This window comes from Phyllobates terribilis, unplaced genomic scaffold (genome assembly GCF_046119375.1).
Source record: "Phyllobates terribilis strain yellow unplaced genomic scaffold, ASM4611937v1 Scaffold_4__5_contigs__length_816908805, whole genome shotgun sequence".
NCBI lineage: Eukaryota > Metazoa > Chordata > Amphibia > Anura > Dendrobatidae > Phyllobates > Phyllobates terribilis.
The window spans coordinates 681,894,888-681,916,478 of NW_027362764.1; the positions used below are offsets into that span (position 1 = coordinate 681,894,888).

General features: G+C 36.7%; 2 pseudogenes; both read right to left on the bottom strand.

Moving 5' to 3' along the window:
* Positions 1-6,238: 6,238 nt before the first annotated feature.
* On the bottom strand, positions 6,239-6,358 carry LOC141267775 (5S ribosomal RNA; annotated as a pseudogene).
* An 8,570-nt stretch (positions 6,359-14,928) lies between these two features.
* Positions 14,929-15,048, bottom strand: LOC141267776 (5S ribosomal RNA; annotated as a pseudogene).
* Between the last annotated feature and the right edge of the window lie 6,543 nt (positions 15,049-21,591).

Below are 21,591 nucleotides of genomic sequence, written 5' to 3' on the forward strand. Positions count from 1 at the left end.
ACATATGATAACAACTTTTGCACAAAAATTCAAATTCCTAAATTCAGTTTCCCAAGTTATGGCATCACAAAAAAACTCATTATTTGAATGAGCGCAGATGCTGGATTTTGTTAGAAAACATGAGAATCGTGAAAAGAAAATAAATCAAGCTAAATTTATAAAACCAGGAAAGGTAAAATCTTACCAAAAGCCAAAATCAAACTCTCCTAGACTGAGTGATCCCCATAGTGAACTCTATCAAATACGCAGAAGATTACATATATCTTATAACCCATATCAGCCAGTGCAAAGATCCATCTCTCCACAGAATGAGTTAATTCTCAGTCAGAACTGTGATTCTATAAAAGGGAAAATGGCTGAAACTGATGGACAGAGACAGGTGAGACGACCAACTCACAGTGACGTCATGGAATGTGTACAGAAGAACAGGCAGTTCTCTGAGGTTTTGAAGGATAGAAAAATGTCTTTCCTAAATAGGGCGTTCCTGAAGATATTTGAGAGAGACAGAAGATTTGGTTTAGGGAGTGGCTAAGGATAAACTGTAATTATAATGTTGTATCAAAATGCAATACAATGTCTCAATATTTATTTATAATCTTATACAGTAAAATTGTAGTTACATAGTTTCTAATAGTTCATATATATATATATATATATATATATATATATATATATATATACACTTGTCTAAGTAGAGATTGCGTATAATTGTATTTATATATACGTTTATAAGATATATATATATATATTAATTAATAAATTAGAACTTCATATATATAAATTTAAGAAGCAATATTTTGAATTACATTAGAACCAACCAATATATGTATAAGATATTTAAATAATTCTGTTTCTGTATGAATTTGATATTTAATTTTATTTTCTTATATTTCCTTAGAGTTTTCATTCCAAAGCAGGATTTGATCAAAGAACTCTAAAATGGATTTATTTTTTTATTCACACAGGAAGTGAAAAAATTGCATGATTTTATGTGTATAACATTTTAAAATAATAACAATATATCTAGTTGAACTATAATATATATGTAATACTTATTAATTCTTTTGTGTTGCTAATATTTTCTGTGCATGAAGTGTTCGTGCAAATTAAAGTAGCTTTACAGCATGACGTGTGACAGCTGCGGCCTTTGAACTTTGAGCTAATAGTATAGGATCCCATTCATTCTATTTTCAACTGATGTAACTTAAGACCGGACAGCCAGTGAAAAAAGAATCTAAGACAAGAGTTTTTTCAAGTGTCTGAAATTCCAGTGACTTACTCTCATAATATATAATATGTACTTTGGGAATAGTCAAAGAAATATAAAGATATTCAATTGATATGGCAATGCGCATTAATAAATTGGGATACAACAATTTTGGGTTAAATATATATATATATATATATATCTAAAACTTCATATGTGGAATGTTTGAGTTGAACAGATCTGTGAATATCAGAGTGAAGGTGACAGATGAGTAAATCAGCAGCTGCTAAGTGTGATTGATGTGACAGAGGCCTCGTATGTTTGTATGTTTGAAAAAAAAAAATGTTTCTTTATGTGAAGGTACAAAAATATATTTAATTCTGAGGAAATTATAATACATAATTAGGTATTATCTACATATATATATTTCTATATTTCTTTAATAATTATTATTTCTTGATTTAACTAATAGTGGATAAGGGCAACCACACATCAAAATGGTTTACAAAGCAAATTTATATTTAGAATAATTTTCCACATGATAATATTCTTGAATAACTATAATATTATTTTTAATGGTTACCTAAATAGGTACACACATCTCTTTAGTCAAATCTATGCTACTCATCGATATGAAATTTATGCACAATATTTCTAGAAGAATAATTATTTTTAATTTGGTTCTGATATATACATAAATTTTATAAAATAATATTTTTGGTATTAAGGGGGAAAATGTGTTTTTGATCCTGATTACATAATCACTTTTGATCAATACTTATTTTCCACACATTTTAATAAAGAAGAAATAATAATAAGGTACTATGGTATAATTAAGAAGGGTATTACATGCAAAGTTGCATAATTTAATATTTTTTGGTGGTACAAGGTTATGACAAATATGAAATCATCCAAATAATGGAGATATAAGGGTATTTTTTATGGAGAATATAATTACTCTGCATTTGTTATTAAAATTTAAAGGCCTTATTTTTATTTTTATTCTTATTTTTACTCTTAATTTTATTTTTCATTTTTAAAATTTTATTCTTACTTTATACTTCTTATTTTTCTATTTTTTCATTTTTTAATTCTCATTTGATTTTATTTGAGTTCAATATCTCAATTGAGAAAACACATTACTATTTAATAAAGTAATGTCTAATACAAGATTATTGCTTCATTAAATATATATTGCTAAGGAAAAAAATGTTTACATTTTCTGAGTAAACACAACAATTCATTCATTCATTTATTTATTCATTCATTCATTCATTCATTCATTCATACATTCATATATTTATTCATTTTGGTTCAGGAGTATACATTCTTTGATATTATTGGTTTAATAAAGATATAAAAACTTGTTTTTTCAAAATACACTGACACCTATGGGTTGGAAAAGGTAATTACACCTATGACATAAAAATGTTCTATCATGTGGAGAACTTGATTGATAATGAATTATTATCTATTATTGTTTATTATTCCAAACATAATTTATTTTAATATTTTGATAATAATTAGATGGATATTACTGATTGCTATGGTACGCTGTGATATTATAGGTTAGGAAAAACTGCCAGATTTGGTATCAGATTAGGGAATGAAGACTTCAATCAAGACATCGCAATTATGAATTCTATCTTAATAAAGACTCTTAATTTTTATAAATCAAAGAGATTCTCAAAAGTTACAAGAAGAAGCAACTGATATCCTGACATCTCAGAAGGTAACAGGTGTGAATGCTGAGTGTTATAATAGACTGTGTCCATTACATACAATACAATTCACACCACTGATCACCAGGACGGCAGAGGACGGTGATCCTATATGTACTGTGTTGTTTTCAAGTTTCATCACGTTCCATTGGTTTCTTATCACCTGCAACGCTTCAATGAAAGCTGGTGAACAGGTAATACCTGGCATATGTGTCCTGTATATAAAGGACTGAGTACTGGTTATGGTGCTATATAAAGCAGGAAAGTGTCAAGTTAACCCTTGCTTTACTGACCAAAGACGTCACATCTGTTCCAAAAGTGACACGAGACCAGTGCGGACACACGGAAGATTCCAAAGACGATCCAACGTAAGTCCAGGTGACACTGCACAGATATTAAAGCTACATTTCATCCATGGACTTTGTTTTCTTATCAACTGACACACATGATCTTTCTAATAAAGAGTACAGTTTATGGACTGAACAATAATGAGCACAATTATGAACTGTACAATATCTACATGCTGTAATTTATTTCAAAGGAGTTTTCATCTAAAGACTGTGTTATAAAAGAACCAAGAAGAAGACGAGACGACGACCCGATGACATCAGATGATGACGATTGAACCCGCGATTGCTTCAATTTAGATATAGGGAAGTATAATTATACATATTAAATGAATATTAGTCACGGCTTACCATAACATGAATTCACATCATTATATAACAATAATGCGATATTGATACTATTATTACTATTATTATTATTATGGAAATTTAATGATATTGCCAAGGAAGAAGGAAAGAAAAAATGATTGATGAATGTATCTTCTTTTGAGATTTTTCAGTTAAAGTCCTTTTATTCTCAAAAAGGGGGAAATGTTAAATGGTTAATTATGGAAATTCATTTGGAATGTTAATCGATAATCATTTTTCTGAGTTCTATGCCTCAGCCATCGTGTCTAGTTGACATGCGCTATTTGTGTGTGTATTTTTGGTTCACTACCATATGTAGAACAGGTGTCCATACGACTGGCAATAAAAGCCCATGGTACAGAAAGAGGGGGCTCTCTTGCTCTGCCCACCCCAAAAGACACAGAATCTTCATGCTGAGAAGCAGATGACATGTAGGCTTGGACACATGCTGGACAAAGACATGATTTACCAGCCAGGATCCAAGGAAAGATGGGTGAATCTCAACAATTAAACAATTAAGCTAATCATGGACAAATGGACAATAACTTTATAACTAATTATTGTATGTACCTGCTGCAATCTGATTCTTTTTAATGGACAATCCAAGAATAAATAGATACATTTTTTTATAAGAATATCGTGATATTGATACTTTGAGAAGTCCTCAGTAGAAAAAAAAAATACAGGAAGAGTTTTATTTTACAGTCTCCCATCCAAGTACTAACCAGTCCCAACCATGCTTAGCTTCCAAGATCAGATGAGATCGGGCGTGTTCAGGGTGGTTTGGCCGTAGGCAGAGACAAGCCTCTCACTTGCTGCTTTTCTACTATGACGTCTGGCTGCCGGCTGCCCTTTCCAGTGCTCGGCAAGACCAGGTTCTTTTGTGCTTTCCCTTCTCTTCAATTTTTTTGCTGGCTTCCTTAAAAGGTCTTGTAGACAAAATGCCCCTCTCAGAGCCGCTGAGCTCACTGATCGGCTGCAGCGCTGTAGACAGAACGTCAGCTTCACGGCCAATGCCACAGGCCGGGAGCAGAGGCGAGACTCACCGGTAGACCCGGGTAGGTTGAGTAGAGCGCGGTTAGTTGCTTTCTAATAGCCTGCAGCCGGGGATTAACTTTTAATGAAAGGGAACAATCCCTTTGACTGTCTGCAGCGCGCCACACCTAGGAAGCGCCCTCTTACACAAAAGCCAGCATGCACACGTGCTCGCACGTGACAACACCCACTATCTGCCCCTACAACCTCTCCGTCACCATGCGTCAGACTCTCCTGCCTGTTTTATGATTTCAGGGCCCTAGCAGGAATCACCCCCTACCCTCCCCAATTCCTTCCGCAACTTCCTTGCACTGAGGTTAGCTCTTTGTCAGCCATCTGGCTTGGTTACAAAAGATTCTTTGCAGAGAAACATGTTACTTCTGCTGGCCCTCGCTAGGCGGCCGGCATCCAAAACCTTCCCGGGGCACCTGCTGAAAGCCTGGCCCCTTCACGGCCCCGGGTGCTTTTAACGCCATCATTTCCACACGGCGAGCTGCGGAGTCAATAAGCACTCATAGCCGTGTTGCCTGCAAAGGTCTTGTGCTTGGGGTTACCGGTGGTTGCCTCCAGCAACGCGGGAGACGCTGGTCCTGGTGAAAAGGAGCCTAGCATTAAAAGTAAAGAAGCAACAATGCTGGAGGCCCAGGGTGATCAGAAGGATGCTGGTATTTTGCAGAGATGAAATAGCGCAAGAGAGAAAGCAAATGAAAAAAAGAAAAGAGAATGAATGTGTGCACTTGTGAAAGGGAATGGAAAAAAGGCATAGAAGAGAGTGCCCCCTGCTGGTGGAAGGAAGGAAAAAGCAAAAGCCTACAGCACCTGGTATTCCCAGGCGGTCTCCCATCCAAGTACTAATGAGGCCCAACCCTGCTTAGCTTTCAAGATGAGACGAGATTGGGCATGTTCAGGGTGAGTAGAGCGCGGTTAGTTGCTTTCTAATAGGCTGCAGCCGGGGATTAACTTTTAATGAAAGGGAACAATCCCTTTGACTGTCTGCAGCGCACCACACCTAGGAAGCGCACTCTCACACACAAGCCAGCATGCACACATGCTCGCATGTGACAACACCCCCTATCTGCCCCTACAACCTCTCCGTCACCATGCATCAGACTCTCCTGCCTGTTTTTTGATTTCAGGGCCCTATCAGGAATGACCCCCCCCCCCAATTCCTTCCGCACCTTCCTTGCCTTCCTTGCACTGAGGTAAGCTCTTTGGCAGCCGTCTGGCTTGGTTACACAAGCTTCTTTGCAGAGATACATGTTACTTCTGCGGGCCCTTGCTAGGCGGCCGGCATCCAAAACCTTCCCTGGGCACCTGCTGAAAGCATGGCCCCTTCACGGCCCCGGGTGCTTTTAACGCCATTATTTCCACACGGCGTGCTACGGAGTCAATAAGCACTCCTAGCCGTGACAAGGAGCTCGGTGTCAGGCCTGCGTGAAGGCGGCGGGGTAGCGTACTTAGCTGCCAACTGGCTCAGAGGCCTTGGGGCTTCCATCATTTAAGTTACTCAAGGTCGGTATCCGGCAAGGCGCCGTTCCATGCTAGCCGAGCTGGGCAGTAGGGCAAAACGTCATCAAAATGGTCTACAGCACCCGGTGTTCCCAGAAGGTCTCCCATTCAAGTACTGTCTGAGCCCAGCCCTGCTTTGCTTCCGAGATCAGACGAGATCGGGCGTATCCAAGGTGGTATGGCCAGTAGACACTGCTCGATCCATCGCCCGGCCAGCCTTTCTCAGGATCGCTTGGTGGCGAGCAATCTGGCCGTGACGGGGCGGGCTCCGAAGGGTCCATGCAAAGGCTGTGCCGTCCCTACAGGTGTGGTTTGTTTAGCAGTGATTCACCCGCCGCATCAGCTGTCTTCAAAAATGGCTCGGCGCAGGGTCTCCTGCAGGCTAAACCCTTCATCGCGGTAATGTGACAGAAAGAGCAAGCTGGACCCGTAACTTGGGGGCGGAGCGAGACGTCCAGGGGTGAATGAAGGAAGAGGGTGAGATGGTTGCCAGTGACTTTGAGCTGCTCTTCAGGGGGGAGGGTCGTGTTGCCTGCAAAGGTCTTCTGCTTGGGGTTACCGGTGTTTTCCTCCAGCCACCCGGGAGACGCTGGTTCTGGTGAAAAGGAGCCTAGTATTAAAAGTAAATAAGCAACAATGCTGGAGGCCCAGGGTGATCAGAAGGATGTTGGTATTTTGCAGAGATGAAATAGCGCAAGAGAGAAAGCAAATGAAAAAAAGAAAAGAGAATGAATGTGTGCACTTGTGAAAGGGAATGGAAAAAAGGCATAGAAGAGAGTGCCCCCTGCTGGTGGAAGGAAGGAAAAAGCAAAAGCCTACAGCACCTGGCATTCCCAGGCGGTCTCTTTTAAATGGTTAATTATGGAAATTCATTTGAAATGTTAATCGATAATCATTTTTCTGAGTTCTATGCCTCAGCCATCGTGTGTAGTTGACATGCGCTATTTGTGTGTGTATTTTTGGTTCACTACCATATGTTGAACAGGTGTCCATACGACTGGCTATAAAAGCCCATGTTACAGACAGGGGGGGCTCTCTTGCTCTGCCCAACCCACAAGACACAGAATCTTCATGCTGAGAAGCAGATGACATGTAGGCCTGGAGACATGCTGGACAAAGACATGATTTACCAGCCAGGATCCAAGGAAAGATGGGTGAATCTCAACAATTAAGCTAATTATGGACAAATGGACAACTACTTTATAAATAATTATTGTATGTACCTGCTGCAATCTGATTCTTTTTAATGGACAATCCAAGAATAAATAGATACATTTTTTTATTAGAATATCGTGATATTGATACTTTGAGAAGTCCTCAGTAGAAAAAAATAATACAGGAAGAGTATTATTTTACAATGGTGAGCCAGCCAGTCCTGTTTTTTTGTTTTTTAAATTAAGTAAGTGAATTTCTTCCGTGAACAAGGGGGGAGTCCTGACGAGCTGAACAGCTGTTGTTCACGTGTCAGTAAATTCACTAGTTTGTCACGAGAAGCAGAAAGGACCTACAGACTGAGGAAAGACAGGAAGCAGAGGTACTAACAAGGAACAGAATCACACAGGAAAAGAATCAGACGAACTGAAGACAGGACGTGCTGATAAAGAGAAGCCAAGGAATCTTAAGGTAAGCAAAATATGGATATAATTTCTTCTTTTGCTAAACAAAGTAATATTAATTTCAAAGTTAATGTAGGAGATGACATAGAAGTTTTGTGGCTCAGTTTATACAAAGAATGTGAATTGCAGAATTTACAGTTAACTTCTAAATTGGTAAATAGAGACAAACAGAAATTGAGAAATATTCTACATTTGGTAGATTTTTTTCATAGTCTTGTGTTAGAGATTTCTAAGCAGGAAAATAGTGTAGAAGTGTCAGACGGTGATACTGATTCTGACTGTAATGTGGAAAATTAACAAGAAGTTAAACACGTGTCTGCAACTGAAGGTGACCTTGGGTCTGACCAAGAGACGGACATACAGAAACCTGACATGGGAGGAGACATGACTGACATACGAGAAACCGACATACTAGGTGATGTGGGAGGAGACGTGAGTGACGTAGGAGGAACGGACGTACAAGAGCCACTAAAAATATCAGAGAATTCTGGAATTACCCAGGCTCAACTCCAAATTAAAATGAGGAAAAAATTGCTGAAATTATACAAAATCATGCCAAAATATGATGTCAAAATCCATGCCTGTAGAAATTCAGAGACATTTGAGAGCTTCTCTGATAAGTTTGATTTATCCAATGAGGAGAGGAATCAATTATTTAAAATATGGATTCCTGTGACATTGTCCAGACATTTACATTTAATGCCCTGTGAAAATGACTCTCCTAATGGATGGGAAAATGATTCGGACAGATTAAGATATTTGATTTATTGTGTCACAAAGGATTTTCCCAACATAGAAGATCTGCAGAAACTAAGGATTGGTAGGAAGGAATGTACATATACATTCATGTCCATATTTGAGCGGCTGTACAAAGCTCTCATCAAAAATGGAAAAGTACAACATATGATAACAACTTTTGTACAAAAATTCAAATTCCTAAATTCAGTTTCCCAAGTTATGGCATCACAAAAAAATTCATTATTTGAATGTGCGCAGATGCTGGATTTTGTTAGAAAACATGAGAATCGTGAAAAGAAAATAAATCAAGCTAAATTTATAAAACCAGGAAAGGTAAAATCTTACCAAAAGCCAATATCAAACTCTCCTAGACTGAGTCATCCCCATAGTGAACTCTATCAAATACGCAGAAGATTTCATATATGTTATAAGCCATATTAGCCAGTGCAAAGATCCATCTCTCCACAGAATGAGTTAATTCTCAGTCAGAACTGTGATTCTCTAAAAAGGAAAATGGCTGAAACTGATGGACAGAGACAGGTGAGACGACCAACTCACCTCACAGTGACGTCATGGAATGTGGACAGAAGAACAGGCAGTTCTCTGAGGTTTTGAAGGATAGAAAAATGTCTTTCCTAAATAGGGCGTTCCTGGAGATATTTGAGAGAGACAGAAGATTTGGTTTAGGGAGTGGCTAAGGAAAAACTGTAATTATAATGTTGTATCAAAATGTAATACAATGTCTCAATATTTATTTATAATCTTAAACAGTAAAATTGTAGTTACATAGTTTCTAATAGTTCATATATATATATATATATATATATATATATATATATATATATATATACACTTGTCTAAGTGGAGATTGCGTATAATTGTATTTATATATACGTTTATAAAATATATATATATATATATTAATTAATAAATTAGAGCTTCATATATATAAATTTAAGTAGCAATATTTTGAAGTACATTAGAACCAACCAATATATGTATAATATATTTAAATAATTCTGTTTCTGTATGAATTTGATATTTAATTTTATTTTCTTATATTTCCTTAGAGTTTTCTTTCCAAAGCAGGATTTGATCAAAGAACTTTAAAATGGATTTATTTCTTTATTCACACAGGAAGTGAAAAAATTGCATGACTTTATGTGTATAACATTTTAAAATAATAACAATATATCTAGTTGAACTATAATATATATGTAATACTTATTAATTCTTTTGTGTTGCTAATATTTTCTGTGCATGAAGTGTTCGTGCAAATTAAAGTAGCTTTACAGCATGACGTGTGACAGCTGCGGCCTTTGAACTTTGAGCTCATAGTATAGGATCCCATTCATTCTATTTTCAACTGATGTAACTTAAGACCGGGCAGCCAGTGAAAAAAGAATCTAAGACAAGAGTTTTTTCAAGTGTCTGAAATTCCAGTGACTTACTCTCATATTATATAATATGTACTTGGGGAATATTCAAAGAAATATAAAGATATTCAATTGATATGGCAATGCGCATTAATAAATTGGGATACAACAATTTTGGGTTAAATATATATATATATATATATATATATATAAAACTTCATATGTGGAATGTTTGAGTTGAACAGATCTGTGAATGTCAGAGTGAAGGTGACAGATGAGTAAATCAGCAGCTGCTAAGTGTGATTGATGTGACAGAGGCCTCGTATGTTTGTATGTTTGAAAAAAAAAAAGTTTCTTTATGTGAAGGTACAAAAATATATTTAATTCTGAGGAAATTATAATACATAATTAGGTATTATCTACATATATATTTCTATATTTCTTTAATAATTATTATTTCTTGATTTAACTAATAGTGGATAAGGGCAACCACACATCAAAATGGTTTACAAAGCAAATTTATATTTAGAATAATTTTCCACATGATAATATTCTTGAATAACTATAAAATTATTTTTAATGGTTACCTAAATAGGTACACACCTCTCTTTAGTCAAATCTATGCTACTCATCGATATGAAATTTATGCACAATATTTCTAGAAGAATAATTATTTTTAATTTGGTTCTGATATATACATAAATTTTATAAAATAATATTTTTGGTATTAAGGGGGAAAATGTGTTTTTGATCCTGATTACATAATCACTTTTGATCAATACTTATTTTCCACACATTTTAATAAAGAAGAAATAATAATAAGGTACTATGGTATAATTAAGAAGGGTATTACATGCAAAGTTGCATAATTTAATATTTTTTGGTGGTACAAGGTTATGACAAATATGAAATCATCCAAATAATGGAGATATAAGGGTATTTTTTATGGAGAATATAATTACTCTGCATTTGTTATTAAAATTTAAAGGCCTTATTTTTATTTTTATTCTTATTTTTACTCTTAATTTTATTTTTCATTTTTAAAATTTTATTCTTACTTTATACTTCTTATTTTTCTATTTTTTCATTTTTTAATTCTCATTTGATTTTATTTGAGTTCAATATCTCAAGTGAGAAAACACATTACTATTTAATAAAGTAATGTCTAATACAAGATTATTGCTTCATTAAATATATTTTGCTAAGGAAAAAAATGTTTACATTTTCTGAGTAAACACAACAATTCATTCATTCATTTATTTATTCATTCATTCATTCATTCATTCATACATTCATATATTTATTCATTTTGGTTCAGGAGTATACATTCTTTGATATTATTGGTTTAATAAAGATATAAAAACTTGTTTTTTCAAAATACACTGACACCTATGGGTTGGAAAAGGTAATTACACCTATGACATAAAAATGTTCTATCATGTGGAGAACTTGATTGATAATGAATTATTATCTATTATTGTTTATTATTCCAAACATAATTTATTTTAATATTTTGATAATAATTAGATGGATATTACTGATTGCTATGGTACGCTGTGATATTATAGGTTAGGAAAAACTGCCAGATTTGGTATCAGATTAGGGAATGAAGACTTCAATCAAGACATCGCAATTATGAATTCTATCTTAATAAAGACTCTTAATTTTTATAAATCAAAGAGATTCTCAAAAGTTACAAGAAGAAGCAACTGATATCCTGACATCTCAGAAGGTAACAGGTGTGAATGCTGAGTGTTATAATAGACTGTGTCCATTACATACAATACAATTCACACCACTGATCACCAGGACGGCAGAGGACGGTGATCCTATATGTACTGTGTTGTTTTCAAGTTTCATCACGTTCCATTGGTTTCTTATCACCTGCAACGCTTCAATGAAAGCTGGTGAACAGGTAATACCTGGCATATGTGTCCTGTATATAAAGGACTGAGTACTGGTTATGGTGCTATATAAAGCAGGAAAGTGTCAAGTTAACCCTTGCTTTACTGACCAAAGACGTCACATCTGTTCCAAAAGTGACACGAGACCAGTGCGGACACACGGAAGATTCCAAAGACGATCCAACGTAAGTCCAGGTGACACTGCACAGATATTAAAGCTACATTTCATCCATGGACTTTGTTTTCTTATCAACTGACACACATGATCTTTCTAATAAAGAGTACAGTTTATGGACTGAACAATAATGAGCACAATTATGGACTGTACAATATCTACATGCTGTAATTTATTTCAAAGGAGTTTTCATCTAAAGACTGTGTTATAAAAGAACCAAGAAGAAGACGAGACGACGACCCGATGACATCAGATGATGACGATTGAACCCGCGATTGCTTCAATTTAGATATAGGGAAGTATAATTATACATATTAAATGAATATTAGTCACGGCTTACCATAACATGAATTCACATCATTATATAACAATAATCCGATATTGATACTATTTTTACTATTATTATTATTATGGAAATTTAATGATATTGCCAAGGAAGAAGGAAAGAAAAAATGATTGATGAATGTATCTTCTTTTGAGATTTTTCAGTTAAAGTCCTTTTATTCTCAAAAAGGGGGAAATGTTAAATGGTTAATTATGGAAATTCATTTGGAATGTTAATCGATAATCATTTTTCTGAGTTCTATGCCTCAGCCATCGTGTCTAGTTGACATGCGCTATTTGTGTGTGTATTTTTGGTTCACTACCATATGTAGAACAGGTGTCCATACGACTGGCAATAAAAGCCCATGGTACAGAAAGAGGGGGCTCTCTTGCTCTGCCCACCCCAAAAGACACAGAATCTTCATGCTGAGAAGCAGATGACATGTAGGCTTGGACACATGCTGGACAAAGACATGATTTACCAGCCAGGATCCAAGGAAAGATGGGTGAATCTCAACAATTAAACAATTAAGCTAATCATGGACAAATGGACAATAACTTTATAACTAATTATTGTATGTACCTGCTGCAATCTGATTCTTTTTAATGGACAATCCAAGAATAAATAGATACATTTTTTTATAAGAATATCGTGATATTGATACTTTGAGAACTCCTCAGTAGAAAAAAAAAATACAGGAAGAGTTTTATTTTACAGTCTCCCATCCAAGTACTAACCAGTCCCAACCATGCTTAGCTTCCAAGATCAGATGAGATCAGGCGTGTTCAGGGTGGTTTGGCCGTAGGCAGAGACAAGCCTCTCACTTGCTGCTTTTCTACTATGACGTCTGGCTGCCGGCTGCCCTTTCCAGTGCTCGGCAAGACCAGGTTCTTTTGTGCTTTCCCTTCTCTTCAATTTTTTTGCTGGCTTCCTTAAAAGGTCTTGTAGACAAAATGCCCCTCTCAGAGCCGCTGAGCTCACTGATCGGCTGCAGCGCTGTAGACAGAACGTCAGCTTCACGGCCAATGCCACAGGCCGGGAGCAGAGGCGAGACTCACCGGTAGACCCGGGTAGGTTGAGTATAGCGCGGTTAGTTGCTTTCTAATAGCCTGCAGCCGGGGATTAACTTTTAATGAAAGGGAACAATCCCTTTGACTGTCTGCAGCGCGCCACACCTAGGAAGCGCCCTCTTACACAAAAGCCAGCATGCACACGTGCTCGCACGTGACAACACCCACTATCTGCCCCTACAACCTCTCCGTCACCATGCGTCAGACTCTCCTGCCTGTTTTATGATTTCAGGGCCCTAGCAGGAATCACCCCCTAAACTCCCCAATTCCTTCCGCAACTTCCTTGCACTGAGGTTAGCTCTTTGTCAGCCGTCTGGCTTGGTTACAAAAGATTCTTTGCAGAGAAACATGTTACTTCTGCTGGCCCTCGCTAGGCGGCCGGCATCCAAAACCTTCCCGGGGCACCTGCTGAAAGCCTGGCCCCTTCACGGCCCCGGGTGCTTTTAACGCCATCATTTCCACACGGCGAGCTGCGGAGTCAATAAGCACTCATAGCCGTGTTGCCTGCAAAGGTCTTGTGCTTGGGGTTACCGGTGGTTGCCTCCAGCAACGCGGGAGACGCTGGTCCTGGTGAAAAGGAGCCTAGCATTAAAAGTAAAGAAGCAACAATGCTGGAGGCCCAGGGTGATCAGAAGGATGCTGGTATTTTGCAGAGATGAAATAGCGCAAGAGAGAAAGCAAATGAAAAAAAGAAAAGAGAATGAATGTGTGCACTTGTGAAAGGGAATGGAAAAAAGGCATAGAAGAGAGTGCCCCCTGCTGGTGGAAGGAAGGAAAAAGCAAAAGCCTACAGCACCTGGTATTCCCAGGCGGTCTCCCATCCCAGTACTAATGAGGCCCAACCCTGCTTAGCTTTCAAGATGAGACGAGATTGGGCATGTTCAGGGTGAGTAGAGCGCGGTTAGTTGCTTTCTAATAGGCTGCAGCCGGGGATTAACTTTTAATGAAAGGGAACAATCCCTTTGACTGTCTGCAGCGCACCACACCTAGGAAGCGCACTCTCACACACAAGCCAGCATGCACACATGCTCGCATGTGACAACACCCCCTATCTGCCCCTACAACCTCTCCGTCACCATGCATCAGACTCTCCTGCCTGTTTTTTGATTTCAGGGCCCTATCAGGAATGACCCCCCCCCCCAATTCCTTCCGCACCTTCCTTGCCTTCCTTGCACTGAGGTAAGCTCTTTGGCAGCCGTCTGGCTTGGTTACACAAGCTTCTTTGCAGAGATACATGTTACTTCTGCGGGCCCTTGCTAGGCGGCCGGCATCCAAAACCTTCCCTGGGCACCTGCTGAAAGCATGGCCCCTTCACGGCCCCGGGTGCTTTTAACGCCATTATTTCCACACGGCGTGCTACGGAGTCAATAAGCACTCCTAGCCGTGACAAGGAGCTCGGTGTCAGGCCTGCGTGAAGGCGGCGGGGTAGCGTACTTAGCTGCCAACTGGCTCAGAGGCCTTGGGGCTTCCATCATTTAAGTTACTTAAGGTCGGTATCTGGCAAGGCGCCGTTCCATGCTAGCCGAGCTGGGCAGTAGGGCAAAACGTCATCAAAATGGTCTACAGCACCCGGTGTTCCCAGAAGGTCTCCCATTCAAGTACTGTCTGAGCCCAGCCCTGCTTTGCTTCCGAGATCAGACGAGATCGGGCGTATCCAAGGTGGTATGGCCAGTAGACACTGCTCGATCCATCGCCCGGCCAGCCTTTCTCAGGATCGCTTGGTGGCGAGCAATCTGGCCGTGACGGGGCGGGCTCCGAAGGGTCCATGCAAAGGCTGTGCCGTCCCTACAGGTGTGGTTTGTTTAGCAGTGATTCACCCGCCGCATCAGCTGTCTTCAAAAATGGCTCGGCGCAGGGTCTCCTGCAGGCTAAACCCTTCATCGCGGTAATGTGACAGAAAGAGCAAGCTGGACCCGTAACTTGGGGGCGGAGCGAGACGTCCAGGGGTGAATGAAGGAAGAGGGTGAGATGGTTGCCAGTGACTTTGAGCTGCTCTTCAGGGGGGAGGGTCGTGTTGCCTGCAAAGGTCTTCTGCTTGGGGTTACCGGTGTTTTCCTCCAGCCACCCGGGAGACGCTGGTTCTGGTGAAAAGGAGCCTAGTATTAAAAGTAAATAAGCAACAATGCTGGAGGCCCAGGGTGATCAGAAGGATGTTGGTATTTTGCAGAGATGAAATAGCGCAAGAGAGAAAGCAAATGAAAAAAAGAAAAGAGAATGAATGTGTGCACTTGTGAAAGGGAATGGAAAAAAGGCATAGAAGAGAGTGCCCCCTGCTGGTGGAAGGAAGGAAAAAGCAAAAGCCTACAGCACCTGGCATTCCCAGGCGGTCTCTTTTAAATGGTTAATTATGGAAATTCATTTGAAATGTTAATCGATAATCATTTTTCTGAGTTCTATGCCTCAGCCATCGTGTGTAGTTGACATGCGCTATTTGTGTGTGTATTTTTGGTTCACTACCATATGTTGAACAGGTGTCCATACGACTGGCTATAAAAGCCCATGTTACAGACAGGGGGGGCTCTCTTGCTCTGCCCAACCCACAAGACACAGAATCTTCATGCTGAGAAGCAGATGACATGTAGGCCTGGAGACATGCTGGACAAAGACATGATTTACCAGCCAGGATCCAAGGAAAGATGGGTGAATCTCAACAATTAAGCTAATTATGGACAAATGGACAACTACTTTATAAATAATTATTGTATGTACCTGCTGCAATCTGATTCTTTTTAATGGACAATCCAAGAATAAATAGATACATTTTTTTATTAGAATATCGTGATATTGATACTTTGAGAAGTCCTCAGTAGAAAAAAATAATACAGGAAGAGTATTATTTTACAATGGTGAGCCAGCCAGTCCTGTTTTTTTGTTTTTTAAATTAAGTAAGTGAATTTCTTCCGTGAACAAGGGGGGAGTCCTGACGAGCTGAACAGCTGTTGTTCACGTGTCAGTAAATTCACTAGTTTGTCACGAGAAGCAGAAAGGACCTACAGACTGAGGAAAGACAGGAAGCAGAGGTACTAACAAGGAACAGAATCACACAGGAAAAGAATCAGACGAACTGAAGACAGGACGTGCTGATAAAGAGAAGCCAAGGAATCTTAAGGTAAGCAAAATATGGATATAATTTCTTCTTTTGCTAAACAAAGTAATATTAATTTCAAAGTTAATGTAGGAGATGACATAGAAGTTTTGTGGCTCAGTTTATACAAAGAATGTGAATTGCAGAATTTACAGTTAACTTCTAAATTGGTAAATAGAGACAAACAGAAATTGAGAAATATTCTACATTTGGTAGATTTTTTTCATAGTCTTGTGTTAGAGATTTCTAAGCAGGAAAATAGTGTAGAAGTGTCAGACGGTGATACTGATTCTGACTGTAATGTGGAAAATTAACAAGAAGTTAAACACGTGTCTGCAACTGAAGGTGACCTTGGGTCTGACCAAGAGACGGACATACAGAAACCTGACATGGGAGGAGACATGACTGACATACGAGAAACCGACATACTAGGTGATGTGGGAGGAGACGTGAGTGACGTAGGAGGAACGGACGTACAAGAGCCACTAAAAATATCAGAGAATTCTGGAATTACCCAGGCTCAACTCCAAATTAAAATGAGGAAAAAATTGCTGAAATTATACAAAATCATGCCAAAATATGATGTCAAAATCCATGCCTGTAGAAATTCAGAGACATTTGAGAGCTTCTCTGATAAGTTTGATTTATCCAATGAGGAGAGGAATCAATTATTTAAAATATGGATTCCTGTGACATTGTCCAGACATTTACATTTAATGCCCTGTGAAAATGACTCTCCTAATGGATGGGAAAATGATTCGGACAGATTAAGATATTTGATTTATTGTGTCACAAAGGATTTTCCCAACATAGAAGATCTGCAGAAACTAAGGATTGGTAGGAAGGAATGTACATATACATTCATGTCCATATTTGAGCGGCTGTACAAAGCTCTCATCAAAAATGGAAAAGTACAACATATGATAACAACTTTTGTACAAAAATTCAAATTCCTAAATTCAGTTTCCCAAGTTATGGCATCACAAAAAAATTCATTATTTGAATGTGCGCAGATGCTGGATTTTGTTAGAAAACATGAGAATCGTGAAAAGAAAATAAATCAAGCTAAATTTATAAAACCAGGAAAGGTAAAATCTTACCAAAAGCCAATATCAAACTCTCCTAGACTGAGTCATCCCCATAGTGAACTCTATCAAATACGCAGAAGATTTCATATATGTTATAAGCCATATTAGCCAGTGCAAAGATCCATCTCTCCACAGAATGAGTTAATTCTCAGTCAGAACTGTGATTCTCTAAAAAGGAAAATGGCTGAAACTGATGGACAGAGACAGGTGAGACGACCAACTCACCTCACAGTGACGTCATGGAATGTGGACAGAAGAACAGGCAGTTCTCTGAGGTTTTGAAGGATAGAAAAATGTCTTTCCTAAATAGGGCGTTCCTGGAGATATTTGAGAGAGACAGAAGATTTGGTTTAGGGAGTGGCTAAGGAAAAACTGTAATTATAATGTTGTATCAAAATGTAATACAATGTCTCAATATTTATTTATAATCTTAAACAGTAAAATTGTAGTTACATAGTTTCTAATAGTTCATATATATATATATATATATATATATATATATATATATATACACTTGTCTAAGTGGAGATTGCGTATAATTGTATTTATATATACGTTTATAAAATATATATATATATATATTAATTAATAAATTAGAGCTTCATATATATAAATTTAAGTAGCAATATTTTGAATTACATTAGAACCAACCAATATATGTATAATATATTTAAATAATTCTGTTTCTGTATGAATTTGATATTTAATTTTATTTTCTTATATTTCCTTAGAGTTTTCTTTCCAAAGCAGGATTTGATCAAAGAACTTTAAAATGGATTTATTTCTTTATTCACACAGGAAGTGAAAAAATTGCATGACTTTATGTGTATAACATTTTAAAATAATAACAATATATCTAGTTGAACTATAATATATATGTAATACTTATTAATTCTTTTGTGTTGCTAATATTTTCTGTGCATGAAGTGTTCGTGCAAATTAAAGTAGCTTTACAGCATGACGTGTGACAGCTGCGGCCTTTGAACTTTGAGCTCATAGTATAGGATCCCATTCATTCTATTTTCAACTGATGTAACTTAAGACCGGGCAGCCAGTGAAAAAAGAATCTAAGACAAGAGTTTTTTCAAGTGTCTGAAATTCCAGTGACTTACTCTCATATTATATAATATGTACTTGGGGAATATTCAAAGAAATATAAAGATATTCAATTGATATGGCAATGCGCATTAATAAATTGGGATACAACAATTTTGGGTTAAATATATATATATATATATATATATATAAAACTTCATATGTGGAATGTTTGAGTTGAACAGATCTGTGAATGTCAGAGTGAAGGTGACAGATGAGTAAATCAGCAGCTGCTAAGTGTGATTGATGTGACAGAGGCCTCGTATGTTTGTATGTTTGAAAAAAAAAAAGTTTCTTTATGTGAAGGTACAAAAATATATTTAATTCTGAGGAAATTATAATACATAATTAGGTATTATCTACATATATATTTCTATATTTCTTTAATAATTATTATTTCTTGATTTAACTAATAGTGGATAAGGGCAACCACACATCAAAATGGTTTACAAAGCAAATTTATATTTAGAATAATTTTCCACATGATAATATTCTTGAATAACTATAAAATTATTTTTAATGGTTACCTAAATAGGTACACACCTCTCTTTAGTCAAATCTATGCTACTCATCGATATGAAATTTATGCACAATATTTCTAGAAGAATAATTATTTTTAATTTGGTTCTGATATATACATAAATTTTATAAAATAATATTTTTGGTATTAAGGGGGAAAATGTGTTTTTGATCCTGATTACATAATCACTTTTGATCAATACTTATTTTCCACACATTTTAATAAAGAAGAAATAATAATAAGGTACTATGGTATAATTAAGAAGGGTATTACATGCAAAGTTGCATAATTTAATATTTTTTGGTGGTACAAGGTTATGACAAATATGAAATCATCCAAATAATGGAGATATAAGGGTATTTTTTATGGAGAATATAATTACTCTGCATTTGTTATTAAAATTTAAAGGCCTTATTTTTATTTTTATTCTTATTTTTACTCTTAATTTTATTTTTCATTTTTAAAATTTTATTCTTACTTTATACTTCTTATTTTTCTATTTTTTCATTTTTTAATTCTCATTTGATTTTATTTGAGTTCAATATCTCAATTGAGAAAACACATTACTATTTAATAAAGTAATGTCTAATACAAGATTATTGCTTCATTAAATATATATTGCTAAGGAAAAAAATGTTTACATTTTCTGAGTAAACACAACAATTCATTCATTCATTTATTTATTCATTCATTCATTCATTCATTCATACATTCATATATTTATTCATTTTGGTTCAGGAGTATACATTCTTTGATATTATTGGTTTAATAAAGATATAAAAACTTGTTTTTTCAAAATACACTGACACCTATGGGTTGGAAAAGGTAATTACACCTATGACATAAAAATGTTCTATCATGTGGAGAACTTGATTGATAATGAATTATTATCTATTATTGTTTATTATTCCAAACATAATTTATTTTAATATTTTGATAATAATTAGATGGATATTACTGATTGCTATGGTACGCTGTGATATTATAGGTTAGGAAAAACTGCCAGATTTGGTATCAGATTAGGGAATGAAGACTTCAATCAAGACATCGCAATTTTGAATTCTATCTTAATAAAGACTCTTAATTTTTATAAATCAAAGAGATTCTCAAAAGTTACAAGAAGAAGCAACTGATATCCTGACATCTCAGAAGGTAACAGGTGTGAATGCTGAGTGTTATAATAGACTGTGTCCATTACATACAATACAATTCACACCACTGATCACCAGGACGGCAGAGGACGGTGATCCTATATGTACTGTGTTGTTTTCAAGTTTCATCACGTTCCATTGGTTTCTTATCACCTGCAACGCTTCAATGAAAGCTGGTGAACAGGTAATACCTGGCATATGTGTCCTGTATATAAAGGACTGAGTACTGGTTATGGTGCTATATAAAGCAGGAAAGTGTCAAGTTAACCCTTGCTTTACTGACCAAAGACGTCACATCTGTTCCAAAAGTGACACGAGACCAGTGCGGACACACGGAAGATTCCAAAGACGATCCAACGTAAGTCCAGGTGACACTGCACAGATATTAAAGCTACATTTCATCCATGGACTTTGTTTTCTTATCAACTGACACACATGATCTTTCTAATAAAGAGTACAGTTTATGGACTGAACAATAATGAGCACAATTATGGACTGTACAATATCTACATGCTGTAATTTATTTCAAAGGAGTTTTCATCTAAAGACTGTGTTATAAAAGAACCAAGAAGAAGACGAGACGACGACCCGATGACATCAGATGATGACGATTGAACCCGCGATTGCTTCAATTTAGATATAGGGAAGTATAATTATACATATTAAATGAATATTAGTCACGGCTTACCATAACATGAATTCACATCATTATATAACAATAATCCGATATTGATACTATTATTACTATTATTATTATTATGGAAATTTAATGATATTGCCAAGGAAGAAGGAAAGAAAAAATGATTGATGAATGTATCTTCTTTTGAGAAATTTCAGTTAAAGTCCTTTTATTCTCAAAAAGGGGGAAATGTTAAATGGTTAATTATGGAAATTCATTTGGAATGTTAATCGATAATCATTTTTCTGAGTTCTATGCCTCAGCCATCGTGTCTAGTTGACATGCGCTATTTGTGTGTGTATTTTTGGTTCACTACCATATGTAGAACAGGTGTCCATACGACTGGCAATAAAAGCCCATGGTACAGAAAGAGGGGGCTCTCTTGCTCTGCCCACCCCAAAAGACACAGAATCTTCATGCTGAGAAGCAGATGACATGTAGGCTTGGACACATGCTGGACAAAGACATGATTTACCAGCCAGGATCCAAGGAAAGATGGGTGAATCTCAACAATTAAACAATTAAGCTAATCATGGACAAATGGACAATAACTTTATAACTAATTATTGTATGTACCTGCTGCAATCTGATTCTTTTTAATG